Raw genomic sequence first — 25,656 nt, forward strand, 5'->3', positions numbered from 1 at the left:
AGAAAAGGTAGCTGCAAAACAAATGATTAATGAACTCTTCTTTGCCAGCACTGAGGTTAGGGCAAATATAATCAGCTTAAATTACATCAGGAGAGATTCAGAGTTGATGTCAAGGAAAAGTTCCAAATGGTAAGAATTTTTGGATGCTGGAATAGATTTCTGGGAGACTATGAAAAATAAATGCCTATGCACAGAGAAAATTCCAGTACTTCAGTCCTGAGAAAAAGGAACTGAGAATAGGTGACATTGAACTGGGAGGGGAGGGAATAAATGGCCTCCTGAAACCTTGTGCAGAGCACTTTTCAGTGCTTTTTATGTTATAAAAATACACCTATGGAGTCAAAGAGTAGTTGGCTTTATAAGAGATCTCTGAAGGTCATCTGGTCCCATTCACTTGCTCAAACAATGCCAATTTATATTGCAACTGCCCTGTTTGGTCTGACCCCTTGTGTCCTATTTTTTTCTCATTGCTTGAAGAGGAAAGTATCCATCATGAATTGTGCAGTTTTTTCTATAATTAATATTCTATCTCCTCCATCTTTCATCTGGTAATCTTAACAACTCAAAACTTTTTTGTGTCCCCATATACTGGCATACCCATGAAAAAGACAGTTGTCTTTCACAATCCATACACATGAGTAATGACATCTTCAAATTCCTGAGTCTGGAGCAACAGCAATGGACACTATTACAGACAGAGATAGAAAATTTATCATAGTCCTATCAAGTGGGTAGGTTGAATCCCATGGTGTGTGGAAGCAGTGCTTGAAATCAGCATACTTCTGGAAATTTTTTTCCTGAATGTTTCTTGCAATGTTCATATCTTGAAACAAACAGGTTTGAAGACAAGAGCTGCAAGGAGCCATTCCAGCAATCAGTGAACTGCTCTTACGTTTCAGACTGCAAGGCAAGATGTATTCTATTACCATCTGTGTGGCAGTTGTTTTTTGTCAAGTGGGCAGTTTGCCTCATCTCTCTCTCTGAGTGACCACAATCACTCCTCCCTTGGAGGAGACACCTGCTGATAACAGCTATTGAATGTCACTGCATGGCTGATAAGAACTACAGAATCCCACTGTGAGATGCTCCGCCCAGAGGGAGGAGCCAAGCATTGCTACGTGGATATAGTCTGGAGATCCTGGAATAACTGCACGGCTTCTCCACTGGATTTCCCAGAGGAACAGCAGCTGTCTCTTCTTCCACTGGATCTTCAGAGGAGGACTACACCCTTTCTACAGGATCCCTGCTCCAACAGAACCACACACCTGACACTTCAGGAGCACTGCAGCCACAATTCCAACTGGACTGCTACCAACACCCTAACCAACAGGGCGTCAGGTCGAGTTCTGACTCTGTCAGTGTTGTTCTAGTGTACTCATTGTTCATTTTATCATTTTATTTTTTTATTTTCTTCCCTATTAAAGAACTGTTATTTCCTGCTTTTTTTTTTTTTTTTTTTTTTTTTTTTTTTTTGCCTGAGAGTCCCTTAATTTAAAATTCATAGCAATTCAGAGGGGTGGGGAGGGTTTACATTCTCCACATTCTCCATTTCAAGGGAGGCTCCTGCCTTCCTTAGCAGTCTCCTGTTTTTCCAAACAGAGATATCTTCCTAATAATAATAATAATCAACTTTTCTTGATTAACTGGAATAGCTGAGAAGAGACAGATTCTGCTGAGTTTCAAACATTGCTCAGCTCTACAAACACCAGATAGAAAGCACTCTGAGACCACCTCTTATAATTTCCCCTATTCAAAGTGTGAAATATCTCTAAAGCTATAAGTGATAACACATTTCATTTTAGCTGCATAATATTCCTCCACAAATGCATAATCTGTAACTATTTGTTTCACCAAACTAAATGGTAAGTTATATTGGAGCCTGGAGCTTCAGAGCACAATGATGTGCATAGCTACCATCCAGCAACCAAAAGGCTTCCTCAAAGCCTTCCCAGGCCTTTTCAATAACCTCTGTAATGTAATTATTAAGAATAAACTCTGTAACGTAATTATTAAGGACACCACAAAAAGTAAATGTTTAGTTATGGGAATGCTCAAATTTCCACAGACAGCATGAAATGTATGAGAATTGTTTCTAGTAGGATTATAGCTTTCTATGTTAAAGATTAGCTGGGTTATGAATTGAAACTTGCTGTCTTACTTCTCACCTTGAGGAACATAGGGATCTGGTTTTCAGTATGAAAGCAAAAGTCATCCACCATTGTCTTCCCTGCAATTTTGAGGCACTTAGCATTTTTGAGACCCAGCATAAACCAAGGTAGTCCTGCAACATGTTTATCCTCAGACAGTATTCAGGCAACAGCCTCCATTCTCAAGATCTGGAAGTAAACACTGTTACAGAGTGCTTTGAAATCTTCATCATTAGATTTGGGTATAGACAAGATAAAAATCAGTTAGGAATGATGAAATGTGAAAACTTTCTCCCTGGTCTTTGGGACAGGGATTGGACTTCCTGCCCTTCAAATCTTTGATGATATTCCCCAAACAGACAGATTTACATAATCTGATATTTGCTTCTTTTGTCTCATAGGAAAAAAATAGGTTATTTCAGAGTTTTCGGCTTTCTAATTTGATGTGTATTCTTGGGGTAGCTCTTCAAACTATTTTACCATTAATATTGTACCTTTTGCAGAATTGCAATATACTCCCAAAGAGACAGAATCACTTTGAATGCACTTACTTTTAATTTGCAGAACACTGAATTTAGGAAGAGCAGTTTTAGTATTTTTAAGGAACTGGAGGTATGCCAACATTACTGCTACTAAGATTTTTTGTTCCTAATTACAATGTTGAACATGGGTAATTTCATACCAGTCGTGGGATTTTGCAATAGTTTGTAATATACTGTGAACCTACACTTCCAAATTATATCAGAAGTGATAATTGCATTGTACCATCCTACAATAATGGTCCAATTAACCTATCATACTCTGCTCCTGTAAACCCCATTTTGTTGCAGTAGATTTGTCTAGTTAAATACAAAAAAAAAGGAAAGAAAAAAATATCTTCACTCTAAGAATTAAATAATAGCTATTCTATGACAGAGGGACTATTATATCCTAAACAAAATTAATACTTTTTCCTGCAATCCATGTTGTCCAAAGAAGGATACCCTGGGGCATTCTGGAATATCACCAATAAATGAAGTCTATCTGTGATGAAGTAATTAAACAGAGGAGTCTTGGAGTCTTGCCAGCAGCCTTCCTCTATTAGTCTGAGGGTGATAGTGAAAAATTCATCTCGGATTTTCTATACCTACCATAAACATATTGATTTTGGGTTTCAGTTCCTCCTACAGAAAGTTGATTTCTGTAGGCCAATTTCTTGGTATTTTCCCATTTTCTCACAATGTATTTCCCTTTTGGGATTTCTGAAGTGCACTTGCATTTCCAATGAACTTACACTAGCATCAAGTTCCCACAATCTGCCAGAAACAGTGAATTGTTCAGCATGGCTACCATGAGGCTGCTCTTTTGTCAGTGCTCCCACATTCATTTATGGCTATGCCTGAAGGAGAGTTTGTGGAGCATATCCCTTGCTTAACACCACCTTGGCTTTTCCCTCAGGAATCTGGTCCCACACCATCTTAGAGTTCCTGTAGGTAAAGAGAAGAGGAATGTCTATTCCAGTGGGCAAACAGTGGGCTTCTCTAAGAGAAGCAGAACAATTCAGTTCTTCAGGAAAAATGGATCTGTATTTATATCCTCCTTTCCCAGTGAGGAAATCACAGCAGACAAACATCCATACAGTGTGGCACAAGAGTACTGGGGAGAAGGAGTGGTGACTTTCGAGTCCTTTCTTTGAATTCCCCTGTTCAGTTCAATTCAAGGTTAAACTTAAATCCATCCTGCTTGACTTCCACTCTTACAACTATTATAACTGTTATGTTACAATCCATGAGTGAGATGGATTAACGGAAAGGCTTCAAAAGCATTGATTCTTTTTCCAAAAAGCAGCTGCTGGAAGGAACTAATCCTCCTGCTGGTGGGAAGTTGAGGTTGACTTCCAGTGGAACCAGCTTTTTTAACAGGCCTTAATACAAATGTGGATCTTAAGAACTTAGTTGAGGGTAATTATTTTTTTCCTGTGATGAAACTTTTGTGGAACTGTAGGAACTGTAACTTAGAAATAATTTTCATTAAAAGGGTGAGAAATCATTCAGGGAAAACGAGCACTTCTACTAAGGCACAATAATGAAAAGCAAAACTGGCATGCACTGGAACTATTTTGGCAAATATTTAAGAGGAAATAGTCAAGAATTAGGAGTCACTTAAAGATAAGTCAATTAAGCTATTGTCCCAAAAATTATTTAAAAACCAAAAATAGGGTGGCATTTATGCTTTACAAATACATACTGACTTGAAATGTGGAAAAAATGTTTTCTACAAAATAGAAATGAAACACTTGTTTTTCTCATTACTGTCACTAAGCAATATCTAAAGTCAAGTTCAGAGAGTATAATTGGCAGATTTCCATTTATGCCAGTTTCTTGTTTCCTTCACATTTCTGGTTCTGGTATCAGCGAAAAGATGTGTTAATTAACCTTAGCAGCAAAGCAATGTAAGACTGTGCTCTAAATTCAGAATGTCATCTGACAGGAGACTGCAATTTGTAATGTTGGCCTGTCAATTAAACAGGACAAGACAGGGAAAGAGGGCAGAAGATCTTCATATTGTTTCCTTGAACCAAAAAGATCAACAACTCAGTCAGTTAGAAATAATTATCTGCATTACTCTCTGCAATTGCTTTTAATGGGACTGAGATAATATCTGCATGTTGTACCTGTGCAGTACTTCTGAGCCAGAGAGATGAAACAGCGCTTGTTTAGCTCTTTGAAAGAAGTGAATCAAGGAGAGATGTTAGGCTGAAAAACTGTAGGTGTGTTTCACAAAGAAATGCACAGAACCATGATGTTCTGTGTGCTGTCTGGAAACTGACACAACACATTTCTGAATCCAGCCAAAGTTATTCAGACTGTTGTACTGGGCTTGGATAACAACAGCAATGCTATGCATGGACTGGCAAAATAAAACTTTAAGAATTGCCTTTCCATGGAGGGGAAATTTCAATTCCATTGAAAACTGTGGAACCTGTATGGTTTACGATTTTTTGCAGGGGATGTTTATGAAAACAGATTTTCCTTGATCCCCTTAGAGTTTAAAAACCTAGGTTTTTTTCATATCTTGTTAGCTTTTTATGTGTTTTTCATAAGCAGTTCATGTTTGCTTGTTTGTCAAAGATCATATTAATCAAAAAATGGAAAAATAACAGTTCTAGAAAAATGGTCCCAAAATTCAAGTGGTATTTCAATATGTAGAGTCAAGAATGATTTGGGTATCTGAGGGATTTTGTTTGTTTGTTTGTTGTAAATAAGTGTGTAATTACAAGTCCATTAATTTATCAAATTAAATACACAATAATTAAATTTTAACAGCAAGCTAGAAAATATGATAAACACCACAGACCTCCTTAGTTTTCCAATAATTAAAGTTTCATGTACACAAACAAAAATTTATGAAAATGCACATGCACAAAAGGGTATGATTATGGATGGCATACTTCTCCATTAATTAAATAAAACTATCATAATGAATTTCAGAGAGATTGGGTTTTTTAGTTATTTTCTTTATTCTACCAAGGTCTTCTTGCATAAAAATCTACTGCTTGTCCAAATCACGTCATGGTTTTTTTTAATAAATACCAAAATAATAAATACCAAAATAATAAATAACAAAAATGGATTTTGTGCCATTAATGAGTAGAATTTCAACTCTGAAGGTGCAGACTACTCTTTTCAGCTCTACAGGGATATGTTACCCAAGAAATTTTTTTAAATCCCATTTATGACCGATGATGTGCTCTGCTCTCTGAAGGATTTTCTCCACTTACTGCCAGAACCCAATTCTTCCACTTTCCCCCACCCTTGAAGGAACCTATTTAATTCCTTTGGGAAAGGTGTTCAGTGTAAACACAGTCTGCATAAGATACATGCATTGAATTTAAGAGTTCTGCTTTGAAAAGTCACCCCATTTACAGTTTGACTACTGCCAAAGACAAATTCTGCTTTTCATAATCACAGCCTCATCTCCAGATTCATGTTAAAGGTTTGAAGAGAAAATTTTTGCCATACATTAACTAGAAATAAATGCCCTCTGGCATTCATATGACCAGTCCAATACTTAGGTTTCAGAAACAATTTGTTCACATGTTTTTCATGGGCAAGGAAGCATGACTTGTCCCTAACATCATAGCAAAGACAGGAGAGTTCACGGCTTATGGTGGATCTATCATTTGCATTTCTAATAGCTAAATTCCAACACTATCAACTCTTCCTCTAAAATTATTTTAAATTGCCTGCCAGCACTTGTGGTTTTCTTTCTCGCTCTTAATACAAAGGTGGACATTCTGCTGAATATAATTTCCAAGTTTCAAGAATCACAGTGTTTCTATAGTCACTAGGATACCATCCAGGTTAATTCTGTATAGCAACTGCTCTACACTGATTTAAAACAAAGTACATTGCTGAATTCCTGCATGCCAGGACAAGTTTAATCCTGTCAATAACTAATAGCAAGGCAGGGTGACCAGCCAGCACCATCTTCTGGTAAAAGGGACTGAGCTCGGTGAGGCCCTGCCCTCCTGTGATGAGCTGAGGGAAGGAGGCATCGATCCATGTCTGAAGAAAGATTAATTGCTGTTTTTTAATTCTCATAAATTTGTGCATTGCCATCTGTTTTCTCTGCAGCACACATGTAACAGGAAAGATTAACCCTTCATTTTCTGTCCATCTCTATGCCCTTCTCCTTCACAAAGGCTGTTCCTTTGGAAGCTTTTGGGGGCTTTTGCATGGATTGTGAAACCACTCTTCTTCTGGACTTGACTCTTAGACTTGCCTTTCGGACTCAGCATGGTTAGCAGAGCTTGGTCCTTAGGTGAGCACAGACATTTGCTCAATGAGCAGATCCCTGCTGACCGAGCATGCTGAGCCCAGCTGGGGCATCAGACTCCTGTAAAACTCCAGACCCCACCTGCTCCTCCCCTGAAGCTCCCAGTGCCCAGCAGCAGGCAGAGCCTCCCAGGAGAGCATCCAGTAGCTTGGTGCAATCGCCTTGCACACCCAGCTCCCCTCAGGGCTGCACTCTCTGCAGGAGTGGCACCAATCTGTCAAAGCATGCTCAAGGTGCTGCCTTTTGTACCATAATTTAGGCATAAAAATGTGAAGAGTACAGCATTTTCTGTCTTACTGTGTTACTGATAAATGAACTGGGGTGACCAGTTTTTGAAAGGAAGAGCAGAGATTGCACATTTCATTAGAGTACTGAAAAACAGCAGTCACATCAAAGAATCAAGTATCACAAGTACTGAGATCTTATATTAAAAACCCAGATGGTGTGGCAAACTCTTTGTCAGTTATGCCTTTGCTCTGGCTAACAGAGAAGCAGATGAAATTGCACATTAAATGATATTTCATTTTTAAAACTCCATTTTTATGGTTTAGGGTTTTTTAGCATTGTAACAAACTCTGTTATTCTTTTTGTCTACAACAGTAAATAAGGTGATTTTTGTTTTGCCATAACTAGAGGTCTCATGAGCTTTATAAACAAAAAAAACCACCCCATCTCTAGTGTTGAAATAAAAGCAGCAAACTTTTAGTGTCTCTTCATATCCAGGTACTTTGTTTTTAAGTTAGCTAATCCCACCTTGAAGAGATGAGGTTTATTTGCAATTAAGTTAAATAAAAGACAAGAAAAAACCCAAGAGCAGACAGGTGTTTGATTTGTATGTGCCTCAAGTAAGAATCATAGAATCAATCTTTAGGTTGGAAAAGACCTTTGAGATCATCAAGTCCAGCCTATAACCCAACACCATCCTGTCAACATGACCATGGCACTGAGTGCCAGTGTCATGTCCATCTTTTGTCAAACACCCTCAGGCGGAGGCGACTCCACCTTCTCCTGGGCTGCCCATTCCTATGCCCAGTCACTCCTTCTGTGAGGAAATTCTTCCTAAAGTCCAGCCCAAACCTTTCCTGGCGCAGCTTAAGTCTATGTCTTCTTGTTCTATTCCTTGTTTTGCTTGTGTACACAGCTTTGGCTTTCCCTATTAGACTGTCTTTATCTCAAACAATGAGTTTTCTAATTTCTCTGTTCCTCTCCCCCATCCTGCTGGGAAATGAGTGAGACATTGTGTGATACTTAGTTGATTACTGGGGTTAAACCATGACACTTGGAAAAACATTTTTAAAGAGCTCTTACAACTCTCAACACACCTTGTTAGTCATACTGCATTTGATACAGGTGCAAGGAGCAGCAGTCAGCAGCAAAGTGCATCAGGGAAGGCCAAATTTAGAATTTGTAGGTGAGAAGAACAAAGGACCCTTTAGCCCAAACTGTACTCTGCCCTGACCTTTGCATATTTGATACCATCTCTTCCTGTTGTTCTCTGTTTAGCTATTAACTTAGCTTGAAAAAATTAATCTTTACAGAAAATTTTGCTATTTTTCATCATGTACTAAATCTGAACCTTGGTGAACTTTGTTGCTCTGCCTCTATTGTACTTCCATAGCACCCAATGGCATTTTCAGAATTTTCTTGCTCACCATCAACTAGTTCAGCCCTCAAGGCATCTATATGGACTCTCCTGAAGCCCCAGCCTGTGATATCTCCCCTGGTCTTGTTGGTGAACACAGCAGGGCCTCTGGGAGACGATCTGACATTTTCTTCTGTGTCACCATTCTGTAAGCTCCTTCCAGCTGCACCCTGAAGAAAAGCCATGCTGTATTTCAGTCACAGTATAAAAACATGTACTTTTATACAGAGATCCAAGACAACAAGAGAAGATCACACATAATCCCACTCAAAACCAGCCAGTCATCACTGAGAACCAGATGCACTGTGCACTATGTTACTGTATAAAGCACAACAAAATTTTATAAATCTTTCTACAAAGAAATAAGATTCAATCCCATTTACTTCTACAAGTGTCTTTCCTCTTCCTCCTTTTTTTGTTGGAAACTTCCCTTCTCTACATGATTTTACAGCAGACTTCCTTTTCTATTCTCAGGACAGGAAAAACTGTTCACAGGTAGAAAGCACATTCTTGAGATAATCAAGCTTGAAATACAGTCAGCAGACTTGAGCAGGGACAGGAGCTAGGAAACTACTGAAAGTACTTGTGCAGAGAAAAGCCTTTGAGATTACACAAGCTTAGGATAAACCATTGGGAACAGAAGTCAATTTTATCCCTTTTTTTCAATGACCTGGAATTTTACATTACACAGGAGAAAATAGCTATCTATACATTTTATTTGTTAACAGCAAATGAAACAACACTGGCTCCATGCCACAGAGATAACTGCTCTCCTTTGCTCTTTTCTGAACTAGATACTTGTCTATCAGGCAACACAAGCAGTGCATGTCAATGCCAGCCCATTTCCTGCAGAGTCCAGAACAGCTGGCATCCCTACACCAAAGCAAGAACGGGTGACCAAACAAATGATTCATCCTTCCAGCTCTTCAGATTAACTGGATAACTGAATCTTCACCAGCTAACACAGAAACTCTTGCTGCTAAAGGAAGTGAAAGATGGGAGAGATGAATTAAAGAATTTCAGTGTGAAAAAGAAAAATATCTGCCTATAGTGATCTACTGGAAGAAAAATGGCATTGGAAAACTCTTTTTCATGCTTCTTCATGCTGTCATAAACCAATGCATGCTGAAAGGCATTTTGAGTGAGTTTTTAAACAATTTTAAGCTTTACTGCATATTGGCCTGAAGATATCTTAGTATGACATGGCATAAGTTTGTTGCCCATGACATTTATTTTCATTCCTACAATGTGACAGTTTTCCATTGCATCTTCTGTGCTACTGAAGAATGGAACAAAAAGTGCACATAAATGCTAATGTGTCCTATGCATACAACAATTAAATTTGCTTCTGGCAGTATATTTTGAAGCATTATTCAGGAAACTTCTGGTCATGGCCCCTATCAAAAATGCCAGTCTGCTGTGAAGTATTTGCATGTACATTAACAGAAATAAAACCACAAAATTTTTAAAGTTAGTGACTGGGACATGATTAAAGTTTTTAACTTACTGCCACTGGCACCAGCATGCACTTTCTAATCTTGACAAAACCTACCTTTATTAATGGAATATTGAAAATATACTTTATCTTATGCACAAGATGGCCTTCAACCATTAAAATAGTTTAAGATCCAGAATGTTAATTTTGCTTTTAGTTTCAGAATTTTACATCAAAGTTGACAAAATTTGGCTCAAAAAGAGTGAATACTCAAAAAGAGTAACTACAGTAAGTTTAGCTACAATCCATGTAAGCACTTTATGTTAAACAAACTTTTTGCTTAGGAAGTGTCTCCCAAAATACACTTGTGATGTCTGACTGGTGGATGCCTTACTTCTGATAAAAGTGCACTTCAACAAAAACCTTTCACCTGCAAGGTGCATCTTTGTAGAAGACCTGATGTGTTGGTATAGCCAGTAGAATATTTACTCTCATATGCTTTCTAATAAGAGTGACGCAATTTTTTTATGTTAACCTCAAATAAGAATATAAACCAAGGTCCACAGTGTTCAGTATGCTGAATGTGGAACTAATAAGGAGGTTGTTGGGGAAGCTGTGGAGGATGATCCAGCAGCTGCAGCCCTCCTTTCATGTCAAGCAGCAATGGAGATGTCCCCAATATTCTCAGCCCTGTGTGCCCAGACAGTAAAGTATGGGCACCCCTGATATGTACCTGCCCACTGTAATTGTTGAAATACACTGGACTGGTCAGATACCTACCTTCTGATGTTTCCAAATCAAAATATTTCAGCCTTATCAAAAGAGAAGTAAATGTTAACATTTTTCTCAATGGCTTTTGATGGCACTATGAACACATAGTGTGAGCACTTTAGATACATGTGCATGCATGTGTCTTATGAGCTTCTGTATAGGTGCATGTGTTAGCCCAGGAAAATCTTTCATCCAAGGTTTTTCAAGTAGCAGTTGCAGGACATATAAATCTCTCTTTAGCCAGTTTGTTCTATTGTTGTTCTCAAAAAAGCCAAATGCAGCCAGCAAGCTTAGATCCATAAATATACATCAAAAGTATCTGTATAATGTTTATTGCTAACTGGCAATGTTTATAGGTTTTGTATTTATCAACATTGTGGCACCACAAAACCAATTAGCTGTGTTTAGTTCAGGTGGGCTTTGTTTGTACTCTGGTGGAACTCTAATTACAGTTTAAGATTTTCAATATACTGGTTTTGCAGAATGCTTGGGGTTGCAAGGGAACCCTGGAGATCATCTCCATCTGGAGTCCAACCCCAGTTTCACTAATGTAGCTCTGTTTCAGGAAAAAGGTGGTAAACCAGTATTTCCAGTGTATGGTATTTTCAATCCAAGTAAAACCACAACATCCTTACAAAGATACAACCATTGATTTCTGTCTATGGAAAATGAGGTCATTCAAATTGATCAGGTCAGCAGAGCTGGGCACAAGATGATTTACATTTAATGAATACGGAATCTCATTTAAGAGAGATCCTCATAACATTTTGAATTTGAGATTCTAAAATTTGCCACCAGGTTATCTTAACTTTGGTTTTTTGTTGCCCAGAGAGAAGGAGTACTGCACAGAAGTAGATTTGGGAACAACAAGGGGTGGGTTCAGACCCCAAGTCCGACGCTCAGGGGAAGGTGAAGCTGGAAAGCTGCACAGGCAACAGACACTGCCAGATTCCCACCAACAATGAGCTCAGAACTATTCCATTAGACTGGGAAAAGTCTCAAAACAAGAAACCCTCAAGTCAGTGCTAGTGAAATTCTTCCAGGCCATTCATTTCTCAGAATGTTCATTCTTACACTCCCAACAGCATCCCTGCACCCTTCCTGGCTCACTTCAGCAGCCAGCCCAGCCCCAGCTCTCAGTGACAGTGCTGCCCTGCCTGCTCCCTTCTGCAAACACTGGAGCATCACTCAGCTGTAGGATACTGAGCAAGGGCTCCAACAAGCTTTAAGACACAGGAGCCTTTGAAGCTTTGAGCAGGAATAGGAGAGGGTGTCAGCGAAAAGAAAGCAGTGCGACCTCCTTCAGTCTCTCTCACCCTGTGGGCACCAAGGCAGAGCATGCATTGGCTTTAGAGTGTATTGAATTAATTTGTACAATTGCAGCTCATTACGATTTCATGGTGCTTTACCCACATTGTTCTTGAAGTGCCCTAAAGCAACACACATGTTCTGGCATAATCTGCACCTTTACAGACAGTTACAAGAGCTTTGGTGTATCAGCTCCCTATTGCTCTCATTAGACAGTAAGGAACAGATAGCTGGAGCTTGCAGGGGCTCCTTTCACCCAAGCAATGTGCACCAGATCTCACCATTTATATTCTATCAACAAACTGGCACAGGGCACAAATGCCTTTGATGTCACTAACTCCTAAGTTTATTAAAATTGGTGAAGAGTAAAAAACAATTATTCAAATCACAACTTGGCTGTCTGAAGCTGTGACAGATCTCATACCTCATGATATATCATTTTTCTAACAGATCTGACACCCCTGCAGGTATGACACATCCATTCTGTGATTCCCCTAAGTTTGGGAAGGCTTTTCAAAAATCCTTTGGATTTCCATTTGCATGGTGTGGCAAGAAAAGTAGGGTGTAGTCATCTTTCATTAGGCAAAGAAAGTAGGTGTTCCTTGTTTTTTGAGGAGCATCCTTTCTTCATTGCTCACACAACTCACCTCAAGAGATGTGGAAGATGAAGGAGTGGGAAGCTGCTCCTCTCACCCAGGGTACATGAGCAGAAAAGACCCTTTACCTCTTCAGGTGTGGCCCAAGTGGACAGAAAGACAAATAACCTGTATCTCAATCACACTGGCTGTATTTGTCTTTTGTTCTGAACTTGTGCACGTGTGATTGTTCCTATTTACCACAGCCCAGAGATTTTGGAGGGTTCCACAGAACTTCACATTGAACCAACTCTTTTGGTTGGTTCAATGTGAAGTTCTATCTTCATTTTTATCCCCACAGGATATACGAACTGATGGTTTGATCAAGGAACAAAGTGATACCTGATTTTTCTGAACAGGGCCTTTGAAACACTCACCTTTTCACCACGAAAAAAAAAAAAAGAAGGAGGAACAACCTTTTGATTATTGGGCTGGGGAAACAATTATTAAAATTAATGAAAGCAGTGGAAAACTTTTTCCATTGACAAGTGTCTCTTTGCACCACTTCACATGAAACATTTCAATAAATTTATTTTGTCTCCATGGAGGAAAAGGTGGATCTCCAAAGCTTTCTGCTCACATTAGACAATTTGCAGTAGAAAGAAAAAATTTTTTTTTCTCACTTGCTTAGCTCCAGTTAACTGTTCTGAAAAGCCTGCTTTTTACTTCTGATTAGAGCCTCTATAAAATTCTTAATCAATATGAATATTTATTTCCTCTGGAGTTGCAATTATTGTTCTTTATATTTAAAAGAATTTCATTTAAAATGAGTCCACCATTTCAGGAAAAAAAAATCTGATATTTTGGAGTTCAAATATCTGATGTGAAATCCTGTCTCTCTGGAAGCCAGTGGGAATTCTACAGGGGTGCAAAAGCTGATGTAAATGGGGGAGTGTACAATGAATATTTGAACCTCATCCCTTTAAAAGATACAGGGGAGACCTCTCCTGAACCAGCTTTTCAACCTTCCACTTCAGGAACAGAGGCTGACACCCTTAGACACTGAATCTCTGAAGTCCTTTTAAGTGAATGTGATGGGAAGAGATGCTACCTGATGAATGCTGCATCTGAACATAACACAGACATTTGTTATTCCTGCTCTAGGTAGTGTGAGATTACAGATTGCACACTTCAGTCTTACTAGGTTCAATTTTTGTCACTTAAATCGAAGTTGCTGCCACAACAACCCACCATGAAAATTCCTTCATCCTATTTCATAGAATAATTATTGCTCTTGTTATGTCTCTGCTTCTAAGGAAGATGTTGCATGTTACCTCCTTTAAATCTGTGTAGCAGCACAACTTTCAATGATGACAAAAACCAGACAATTACTTCTAGACACCATCCTTAGTACACATACAATAGAAAGTTGTGTAGTAGCTATAAGACACAGCCCAGGGCTGATTAACCCACTGTCAGGGGACAAGGCTGCCATGGTTTCCAAGCTGATTCCTATTTAAAAACCAAGAAATTCTACCAATTCATATAAGACAAACTTAAAAATTGTCTTCTTATGGCATTTCTTCCATTTCCTTTCCAGCAGGTCCCGGGGTTTTGGCCATGATATCTGGTTGCATTAATTCATTTTCACTTTTCAAAGGAAAAATTCTGTCAAGGCTGTCAATCAAAGGGTAATCTGAGTGGTTCTCTCTGCTTCTGCCTTACTCCTGCCTCTTCAAAATATATCAAATAAAATATACACAATCCAGCTGGGGATTGTGTATATCACACAATTGTATAATAGTGTGTATATACATATTTTCTTATTATCATTTTCCTGAATTTTCTCTACCATCCATGAACATTTTTAAACATCTCAAATTATTTTTTATTTGGTAATGACTACGAGCTTCCCCTTTTGAAGACACTCTAACAGCAGGATCATAAATCTAATTTGTGTTTCTTGCCTTGTCCAAGAATATTGTAAATAGCCAATGGAAAATCAGCCTGAAAGAAAAATTGCAGAGTTCCTTTTAGATGTGTAGTAAGGTGCTCTGCAGAAAGAAAACTAAGTTTTCTCTTAGCTGGAAGGCAGTGGAGTTTGCAGTGCATGAATAAAGTGCTTGTGAAGGCTCAGCCAACCAAACTCGTATTCTGCTTCCCGGTTACTCTGTGTCTGAAGGAAACCAGGTCAGCTCCCTCTGCTCCTCTGGCAGGTGAACAACTTGTTCCATCCTTTTTCTGTTGTTTGTTTGGAAATCAAAAGGAACAATTTTCAGAGCGGAAGCTGATAGTGTATGCATTAATCACAGCAGCTTGTGGGGGAATCTCCCCTGGGGCTGTACAAGGAGACACGTCCTTTGGGACATCTGCAAAGGCAAGTCAAGGCAAACAGTTGCCTTGCTGCTGAGGGTAGGCTGAATAAAACCTTGCTGTAACACACACCGGCAGTGGGACTTGGAGGAAGTTAAGCAGGGCAAGAATTTTCAGAATATTTCAGCACATAATAGATACAATCAGGGCCCACTGGGATTTTCCCAAGCATTGGAGCAATCAGGTGCTTTTCACCTGCTTACTGGAAATTCCTATCTTTTTCTGCTGCTTCAGAACTTGTAAATTTGTTTGATCATCTGAGCATTATAAACCCACACATGCCCAGGGCTAAGTGGGAAAGAGATGGTCCTAGAAACCTTCCTTAGATGTAGATCCAAGTTAAGAGGCCAAATTGCAGCTGCACAAAGGTAGCTTGCTCAGCCAAGTGCCCCATCGCCATAGATTTTGTGGCAGCTGAGGGGACAGGTAGCAAAGACATCATTAAAAGTGGTTACAATACGAATTTGTAAAGGTGCAACCTAATAAAGTTTGATGGCAAACTTCACTCTGTTATTACATAGATGAAATATACAATGAAAAATCCAGTTAGAATCGAGCTAGAATAATTTACACAGAGACCAAAGACCCTCCCATTTAGTCATGAGCTTCAGACTGTTCACCCTAAACACCTGATGAAGCGTAGGTGCAGTTAGGTTCAATCTTAGTCTCAGGCTTGAACAATGATTTATGTCTAAAGGAATTAGCTACACAGCTATCATTGATATAGATTTAGCATGGTCTCAGCCACTTTCCAATGATCTGTTGTGAATAAGGCACCTCTCCACCTTGGGCAAAGAAAATCTTCCAATTCTCAAGTAAGGTATCTCAAAATTTGAGAGACATCCCAACTCCAGGGGAGAGTCACTGGAGTGCAGTCCACTTGGAATTTAGAGGGAACTCAAAAGATCTGTCATCAGTAGAAGGTCTCTCTGCCCCTCAGCCAGAGTGCCTGTCCAGGAGAGCTCAAAGGCAGCTCCCTTAGTGTAGCATAGTTACAGGATAAGAGATTTCTTTGTTGTTGGATTGCATACATTAGAAAAGGTGTGCATGAGGCTTCCTGTACCTTCATGATTCTTCACAGAATCTTGAAAAAGCCACCTGCTATTAATGCATTAATAACGCATAAAGGAACAATCAGAGTTGACATCTCCTGTGCATGTATGTTCTCTGTGTCATGGCTCCTTTGTGGGTTTCCTGGAGGAATTCTTAGCCCAGCTACTGCAAAGGCCTTTGCCCCCTTTGGACCCTGTACGAAAACACTTCTAATTTCATAAAGGGGTCAAGTGCATCCATTACATCCCCTTCCCACCACCCTGCACTGATCCCACAGAGATTCAATGTTCACTTGGATTTCAAAATACCTTTTCTTCTTTCTTTTTTTTTTTTTTTTTTTAATATGTTTCAAAGCGCCCTTGTAATTCTGCATGGTCACATATAACCACTGTTTCAAGATTGCTGAGGTTTCATATCACCATTAATCAATGCAACACATATTAACTAAGTACTTCGTTCTGCTTTTGCATGATTTATTAGGTCCTCCTTCATTAATGTGTTTGATCAGAAAACTAATTAAACAATGAACTGTGACAGTAACACGTACTCTGCATTCATTATTAAAAACTGGTTCCTTGGAATAGAAATGTGGTAATGAACACTTGAGTTACCATGGGCTACACTTTATTTGCAATTGACTGAACTGTTATTAACACTAATCCTTGGCTTTCCCATTTATTATCAAGCTAGATATGACAGTGCTAAAGACAAGCATGCTAAGTTTATTTCCAGCACTAGTACTTTAAATACCAGTAAGTAGGGAATAAGTTCCAAGAGGTGAATTACTATACAGGAACAGTCTATATATTAACATCTGCTTTTTTTGAAACAATGTAAGGCATCATTTTTCACCTTCATTACCAGTCTCTGAGTATACTCATGATGCATCTGGACTTTGCTATGTTGAACATGGAGACGTTATGGATAAAGCAGTATTTAGTTCTACTACATAGAATTATAAGAGTTAAATTTTTCACAGTAACTGTAAGGGGGCAGAGCCTGGAGCCGTGTGGGCATGTCTGGGTTATTGTTCTATCCCACTCACATCTCTGCCAGGGACAGAAAGAAGGGCCTCTTCCTTCTGGGAAGAAGGGCCACATTAAGGCTGTTGGGGTTTAGGAATAGTATTCCCCAGTTTAGTATTTCCACCTAAAAGAAAACCTCGAGCTTCTCCCCTCCCTCTCCAGTGAGAGAGACTAGAGGCAGAGATTATGAGTTAAGAACAATTTACAGCAACAAGAAAAACAAACAGCAACACCAACAAAATTAATAACAAAAGTGCACAAAGGAGGTGATTTACATGAAAAGTGTTCACTAAGGACCCCACAATGAACAATGGTGGAAGGGTTTCCCCCTCCTGCCACACTTTTTCTCAACCTGATGCTGCTCCCTTCTTCCCAGAAGCAAGAATCTCTTATTCCCACTCCCAGTGGTGAGAGCTGGTATAGAATAACAAGCTAGACGTGTTCTCATGGCTCCAGGTTCCACCCATCCAAGGCTGTTGTAAAATATTAACCCTGTCCTGGCTAAAACCAGGACATTATTTTAACAAATTTCAAAGCTGTTTGTTTACTTACTTTTCAGAATGCATTCTTCTTGCACGATTGTGATTCATTTTCCCATTGTTTACTGAGCTTGGTTCATGCCAGTCAGATTACCCCTGCTGACAGATATTCAGAGCTCACAGACAGCAGAGCTGCTTACCTGCCTGAAATTCACTCCACATATTTTCCACCTTCTCATACTGAGAATATCATGGTACATAGTCTGCATTTTCATCTCACAGTGTTTTCTGAGGAGAGTCTCTCATATATTTGTGTAATGGAAGAGTAAGAATATATACAAATAACTATCCCACACCCCTAGAGAGGAAAGTACTCAGTATCACTTTTTGTTACATGCCACACTGCTGTTTAAATGCCCTTTTCCTTGTTACAGTTGGGGATTGACACAATGCTCCAGCAAGCTGGCTTGATTCCTCAAACTAGAAACCCAGATTGTTTTGAGAAATACTGCATCCCTGGAGCCATGCATTCACATGGGCCTTATTAAAATGCATAATTTTGAGAAGTAGTTTCCCATTTATTCCCCTGTTCATCCAACTGTAACTTTTGCATTCTACACCATAATTAGGTAGTCAGGAGTGAATTTCCTCAGTGACAGTTTCAGATACCACTCAGATCATGTCCCAGATGAGGCTGGCCATGAGCTGATCAGCTTCTTGACCAGTAGGACACTTGGAGCAATACATTTCTGTAATGGGCTTTAGTTTGTGCCAGGGAAAGTGAGCATTCCAGTGAGAGGGAGTTTCCCACCTTTCCTGTAAACAGCTGCCAGTGTACCATTGCCATCTGACTTAGAGAATGCACACCTGCTCCATCTGGGTGAGTTGGTGAAGTGCTTGCCAGCTCCCATCCTTCACTTCAAGCTGACTACCACATACTGTGCAAACCCCTGTGCTCTGATGGAGAGAAAAGATAAGCAAGAAGAAATCATCAGTTTATTATCAGTGTACATTTCTTACAAATTCTGTTTTCAAACAGATGTCCACCCTCCCCACTGCACTCAGTTGAGTGCAGCAATGATCCTCCTCTAAATAGCAACTTACTTTCACTCTTACCAGCACCTACTTTCCTTTTTTAAATTTGTATCTTAGTAAGAGAAAGATGCATCTGTCTGTTTTCTGTTTTATGCAGAAGCCAGAGTGCACATACCCTACACATGCAAGAAGTATGCAAGAGCCAAGTTTTCTCTGTGTGTGTTAAAAAGAAATAGACTGCTGTTTTGAATAAGGAAAGGATTTTTAATTTAAATGGTTTTGAAATTCACTGATTCATTGCGCTACTACTATCGTAACTTGTAAGATTTTTCTCAATATGGATTTAGAAATATACATATTACTGCACATATTCTGTTTCACGTGAAAATTTTAACAAGATACAATCAGTATCACAGCTCAGCCCCCAATTTTTATGTCACTAAAACCAGACTTTTATCCAGAATTCTCTCACAGATTTAATTTCATTAGACAATACAGTGCAAGTAAGAGGATGTTTTGAAGCATTCTAATATTGCACTATAACATAAGTGTTAAGCATGTTATACACTACTAGACAAAAATACGATTTCAGCATTTACCATACCTGCAGTATGGTCAATATGTTATCCAGTCTTTGTGGGCTTTCTAGATACACCCTCACAACTCCCTGATACTATCTAGAAACCATCTTTAATTGTGATGTAGATAAAAGAGCAAATTATCTGCGGGATGGAGGTGGGGGGGGAGAAAAAAGAAAACACAAAAATCCTTAACACTTCTTCATGCACGACACACAATCCTTCTATTTAAGCAAAGATAATTTAAGGATGCTATTAGCTGCTACCTGAGATAAAGATTTAAATGTCAAACCTATGAAAAATTAACTCTGATAAGTACGCAGACATGCCTCTACCTGACCCCACAGCACTCTCACTTGCTTCACTTTCCCCACAGTTTGCTGTGTCACTATCTCTCTCTTGTTCTGCATTATCAGCTCCCAGCCTTGGGCTGAGCTTTCAGGCCCACATGCTGTTTGAGCACTGTTGGCGTCGGGCTTCAGAAAGTTATCTCAGGCATTTTGTGAAGGTCTGAGTGAGGATATTTTTCCCAAGTGCATGCTGGAAACAGAATATTTTATTTTATCATATCCCAACTTAGCTGCAGCCCACACTCCCTGTGCAGAGCCCTGAAAGGGATTTTAGCTTGTAATATACTTTATAGCTCATTCAGAGCTCAGAGACCACAGATCTGCATCTGTTATGGGCAGTGCCAGAGATCCCTTTAAGATGACATATATTTATGCCTTTACTGCAAGCCAGGGCACAGACCCTTAGAGTCAAAGCAATTTCACATTGTCTTAGCATTATCCAGCTTCATTGAACTGTTAAAATAAAGCTTACTAAATTCTTCTAGCTGCCTTAGGATATGGTAGAATGTGTGGAAAACTGTTTCAAGGGAAATTCTAATACTGAATATTTAATGAACATTTGTCAACAAGATCCTGAGCTACAGACGTGATGAAGAATGATGCTCTACAGAAAAAACAGTCACTTTAGAGGAGAGCACCCAGAGAGATGAGATCATGACAGAGTGCTTCTGCCCTGCCAGTTGCCCAGAAGAGCATCTCCTCCAGAACCTTATCTCCATGGGAACATCTTCCTCTTGAAGCTGTCTTAACTCAGTATTATTTTATCCTAGATTTTGCATCTCTGCCAATACACAAGCTGGCCATACAAGAATTGGCTATCCAAAGGCTCTAGAAGACATTATTTATCCCTCTGTTTTTTAGAAGAAAAATCCACTAACTTGTTGATAGAAAACTACAAGTGGAATGGGTTTTACATTTCTGTTGTCATCTTATTGTGTGAGTTCCATACCTCCTGGGTGATTTCTCATGGGCATCTCCTCACAGCACTGACTCCTTCTTCTCAGCACAACCAACAAACTCCAAGTCTCTCCTCATCCAGCTAAGCCACTCTTTTGTAGTGCTCATCTTCTTATTGGACACAGCTGTGGCCTGTTAAGGGCAGGCCTGTTCCTAATCTTTGGTGATTGGTACAGCTGCAACTCCTCAGGTGAGAGACTACCTTCCGCACTATTTTCTTACATTCTATCCCACACACATTTCTATCTGCATTTTGCTAATTACTGCAGCATCTGCAGCTGAATGACTGATGAAACAAAAGAAAGAACAGTTTAAGGCCCATTCACTACAAAGAGTGGTAAGAGAGAAACCACCTAAAATGAAGGCATAGGAGCTGCTAGTTTGCTAGGCGTTGCTTTCAGACAACTGTTTTATAAGTCCTTGTTTATTCCCCAAAATGTTTGCTGATGAGGCTTTAAATTACAATGCTTCTGCCAGTTATAACTCATCTCCTCACCATTGGGGATGGCTACTTGGTGTATATCCCTCCAGGGTGGCAAATAAGTTGTGCAGCTAAAGATCCATGGATCTCAAAGATCTCCCACTTTCACTCTTCTATCTGTAGCAGGAAGGGAAGTGTCCACACACTGCAATGTTTACTGCATTCCTGTCAGATGAATTCGTTGCCTCTGAAGACAGGCAGCCCAAAACTTTAGTAGACTTACTGCTATTTCAGAGTTATTTGTGTAGCAGTCTGGCCCTCAGTCTGCACCAGGGTGGCAGAACAAATGTCTGTACTTATTTTTCCGGTTATACAAAGTACTGCTTGAGCACAAAGACAGCCAGCCTTCTGTCACTACACAGAAGATATACAGACTCACTTAAAAAGCAAAAAAAAAAAAAAAAAAAAAAGCCCGATTTTACAGTTATTTGCAGGAACATGAAGATCCCACAGATATAAACCAGCTGCTGTACATTGATATTTCAGCTTTCAAAGAGCTCTTCTTCCTTCTGTATTGAGCACTTCCCATGCTAGGAAGCTTTAGATGGATTATTTATGCCTTTCCAATGTCCCGTTAGACCCACAATGTTGTGTACTACAGGAAGGAAAATATGTGCTGATTTTGAAGTCAGATTAGGTTTTTCTTGAAGGATTGAAGAAATAATGTTCTCCAAGAGCAGCATTTTCTTACTGAATTATCCTGAAGCAATTTTGCTGCAAACATTACTCTAATTAGACATTGCACTTTAGAAGTCATTACCACACTGTCAGCTACTCAAGCATCATTGAAGACAAAAAGCAGATGTTGCTGGGGAATGTCTGCATTCTTCAGACCAAACTTGATTCTATCCTTCTTATCATGGTATAGTGAAGAGAAATGTGTGCTTTTGTATCTCAAGTAAAACTGTCAAATTTCACCCCAATTAATGGGTCTTAACACTCAGGCAAGCCTTTTCTTTTCATGCATACCATTTTATCAGACATTTTTTCAAAACGGGAAACAAAACATATCACTCAAAAGTGTTATAGAAAGAGCCATTCGACTAGAGTTAAACCAAGAATATTTTCTAAAGCCAAACATATTTTATTTGGCCAAAACAAACCAAGCCCCCTTTCTCTGTCATTTCTGTGCACTTTTTTAACCTGCTCAGAAGGCTGTGTGTTCTAAAACATATACAAGTAAAACACATATTTATGCCATCACACAGTTGTTGGAACTATTTAGCAAACAAGAATGGAAGTCCAAACTAAATAGAACATGTTATAGACCATGGAATCTGAAGCATGAGGAAGTTTAGGCAGATATCCGCTGTAGGAAGAAGCTCAGCTCCTGAGAACTGATCTTTCACCCTGCTGTTAGTTCCTGAGGCAGACAACAGGAAAAAGATGCTTGTGTATTTTCTGGTCCCAGTAAGTCTGACTGGAGCACTCTCTCTCCTGTCTGGTCCTAGGGAAGGTGATCATGGTTCCATCCAAATTTACTGGCTACACATGAGCAACAGAGAAGGCCAGTGAATTGCGCTTTCTACCACCAGCACCTGAGAAGAAGGGGGCCATAAGGAAGGCAACGATTCTTTCCCAAGAGACATTTTAGGCCTGCAAAATAAACATGTGAACAGAGAGTACCTGAAAGCAGCAAAGCAGGGTGTTTGGCACATCTGGGGGCAGGTCCAGCACTCCTCAGCAGCAACAGCAGCAGCAGCAGCTTTCTGTACACTTCTGCAGCCCCCCACACACCTACAACATGCTGGATGCACACAGGCTGCTCACCCAGGAGACTGTGCCACAAACATAAAAATATGAACCTGCAATTCACACAGCAAAATATCTCTTTCATGTTACCATCAAATATGCTCTGCTGGGTAATAGTAGAAACAACAAGCCATCTGAAAGAGGCAGCTGGTCCCAAGCTTGCTACTCAGAATGTTTTGATTTGTGCCTTCTTTTAGACTCTTTCACCTTATTTTGGAAAAATCACACAACCTCCCAATATTTTCTTTCTAAATACAGTGCAAATTTTCTTTCTAAATGTAGTGCACATTTTCTTGAGTATATGAAAGGATATAAGTTTGTCTTTCTTATTGTATTTCACTGAATTTGTGTGTCTAAAAAATTCAAAGCAAATGTAGAGTGGCTGAAAGCATTTGGGGTTTTTTTGAATGTCACACTTTGAGGATGAGAATTCTTATCCAATATTTACTCAGACAATTTTGTGAGGAGCAGCTGAGATCATTTGGTTTGCCCAGGCTGGAGGAGACTGAAGGGGGACCACATTGTGTTGTTCAACATCCTCAGAGGGGAAAAGGAGGGGCAGGAACCCATCTCCACTCTGGCAACAAGTGACAAGACCTATAGGACCAGCATGAACCTGAGGCACAGGAGGCTTAGCCTGGATATCAGGAGATGGTTCCTCATTAAGAGGATGTTTGGGCACTGGAACATGCTCCCCAGGGAAATGGGCACTGCACCAAGCCTGACAGAGTTCAGTAAGTGCTTGAACAAAGCTCTCATGAACGGGGTGTGATTCTTGAGGTGTCCTGAGCAGGACTAAGATTTAGACTCCATAACCCTTGTGGGTCTCCTGCAACTCAGGATATTCTATGATTATGTCAAATAACTGAAGTTACTTGCGCCAGGTACTTCTGATATGTACTTCAAATGTTCTTTAAAATATCACACTCAGAGAATTATTTGTAAGCATTCCAGACATCTTTTCACATTCAATGTTCAATAAATCTGTATTTCTCTGTGTTCTGTACTTCAGATATACCCTTCAAAAGAAGAAAGGAGTCCTTACAGGTCTTCAGGTGCTTATGGTATTGACAGCTCTCAAGGTTAAGTGCTGAAGTTTAAACATAAGCAGTAGCAGAAGAGAAAATATTTTCTTCACTTGTACCTCTGAAATTTTCAGTGCCCATAAGAAAATTTTCTCTTTAACTCTTTGTCCCTTCTTTTTGTTACTATACTAGAGTTACTACAACTATAGCTACTTTTAGAACTCACCAAAGAGCAATGCAAACACAAATTAAGAATACAAGTTTCCAGTAAGCACAGCATCAAGAATTTTTCATGCAGGCTACTGCCAAAGGTAATTCTGAAGGCTCTTTTGTCAGTACATGCTTCAGAGCACAATAAAATAAAATCTTTTAAGGCAGGCAGTCACAGGCTCTGAAGGATATCACATAGAGCACAATGACATTTAAAGAGGCTTCAGAAGTTCTGTTAAGTGCAACCTGTATCTAAGTCAAGGCATTATGTCTCAAACTTGCAGCTGTACATTTTAATATTTTGCTTCAATGTGACATTAACTCCCTTTGGCATCTTTTGAAATCATAAATCCATACAAATCAAAAGTTTAAATATTGTCAAGATAAATAAAAGTGTAGTGATGTGCCTGGAGGGACTCCTAAGGTCTTTGATTCCTTTTAGAAACTCTGTCACGAGGCTGAGGAGAAGTTGAGCTGATTTTCCTGTTTCTAATGGAGATAGCACAGTGCTGAGTACTGCCAGAGCTGAAGCTGTGGGAATGGGCAATGCATTGCTGAGTGTGATGTCCTGTTTAGTGCACTGTATGCCATTCTTTCTCCCCAGTCATCTCTGTTGTATTTTTTGAACATGAGCAGTTCTGCACAAGACAATAGGAAAAGTAGTTCAAAACCTGAGGCAGGTTTCTCCATGTTGTGTCCACAATCTCAATTTCTCCTGAACCAAGTGACTAATTTGTAACACACCACAGGCTCAGGTTTTCCCTCCCTGTCCTTGTTTAGCAATGAGGAGGAGGAGATTGCTGTAGAACTGGGACCATTGCCTGCTGTTCAGCCTACAGGATTTCCTCTGTAAATGGATCAAAAACTTATACTCAGAATTGCCACTGTTCTTTTGCTGAAAGGGCAACTTTTTCTTTATATTTATTTCTATGAAAAGGTGGGACATCTAAAGAAAACATTTTCATAAACAAACAGAGGGAGGAGGGATTACAAATCAGTTATGAAGTCAGGCTGTAGCTCTGAGGGTGTTGTGCTCTGGGATAAAAAAAAGCTGCCTTATATGTAAAACACTTCGTAAACTTTTCATGCTATACTGACGACTAATTAAGACAATTAATAATGACACACTGACAAGTCTGCTGCTCTTACTATCATAATGAGTTTGCAGCTTCATTCATCTGCCACTGTACTCAGGGGACACCAAACACATTTGTACTAGACCATTAAGTATTGTTGATTTTTAATGTAGATACAATTGAACCAAGACCTACCCAAAGACAAAAAGTTGTGGGGTCTTGAAGGATACACAGAGTTTTATCTCTTGTAAGGACTCCCTCACAGTATTACAAAAGGATGGGGAAGCATAAAGGTGTGCACACACACACACACATCCATCCATATACAACTGCATGCATACTTCCCTCTGAATGTGAGGACTAAATAAGGAGAGAGGGAACTGTGGGTGAGAGTGAGGGAAAGTGAGAGTCTCTGTTCTTGAAGATTTTCAGAAGTCATCTGAACATGGTCTTGGACAATCATCTGTGGCTATTCCTGCCTTAGCAGGGGAGCAGGACCAGGTGACCTCCTGAGGTCACTTCCTATCTCAACCACCCTGTGGCTCTGATTTTGTGATTTCTACAAC

This window comes from Zonotrichia leucophrys, chromosome 1 (assembly GCF_028769735.1).
Source record: "Zonotrichia leucophrys gambelii isolate GWCS_2022_RI chromosome 1, RI_Zleu_2.0, whole genome shotgun sequence".
In the NCBI taxonomy this organism is placed as follows: Eukaryota; Metazoa; Chordata; class Aves; order Passeriformes; family Passerellidae; genus Zonotrichia; species Zonotrichia leucophrys.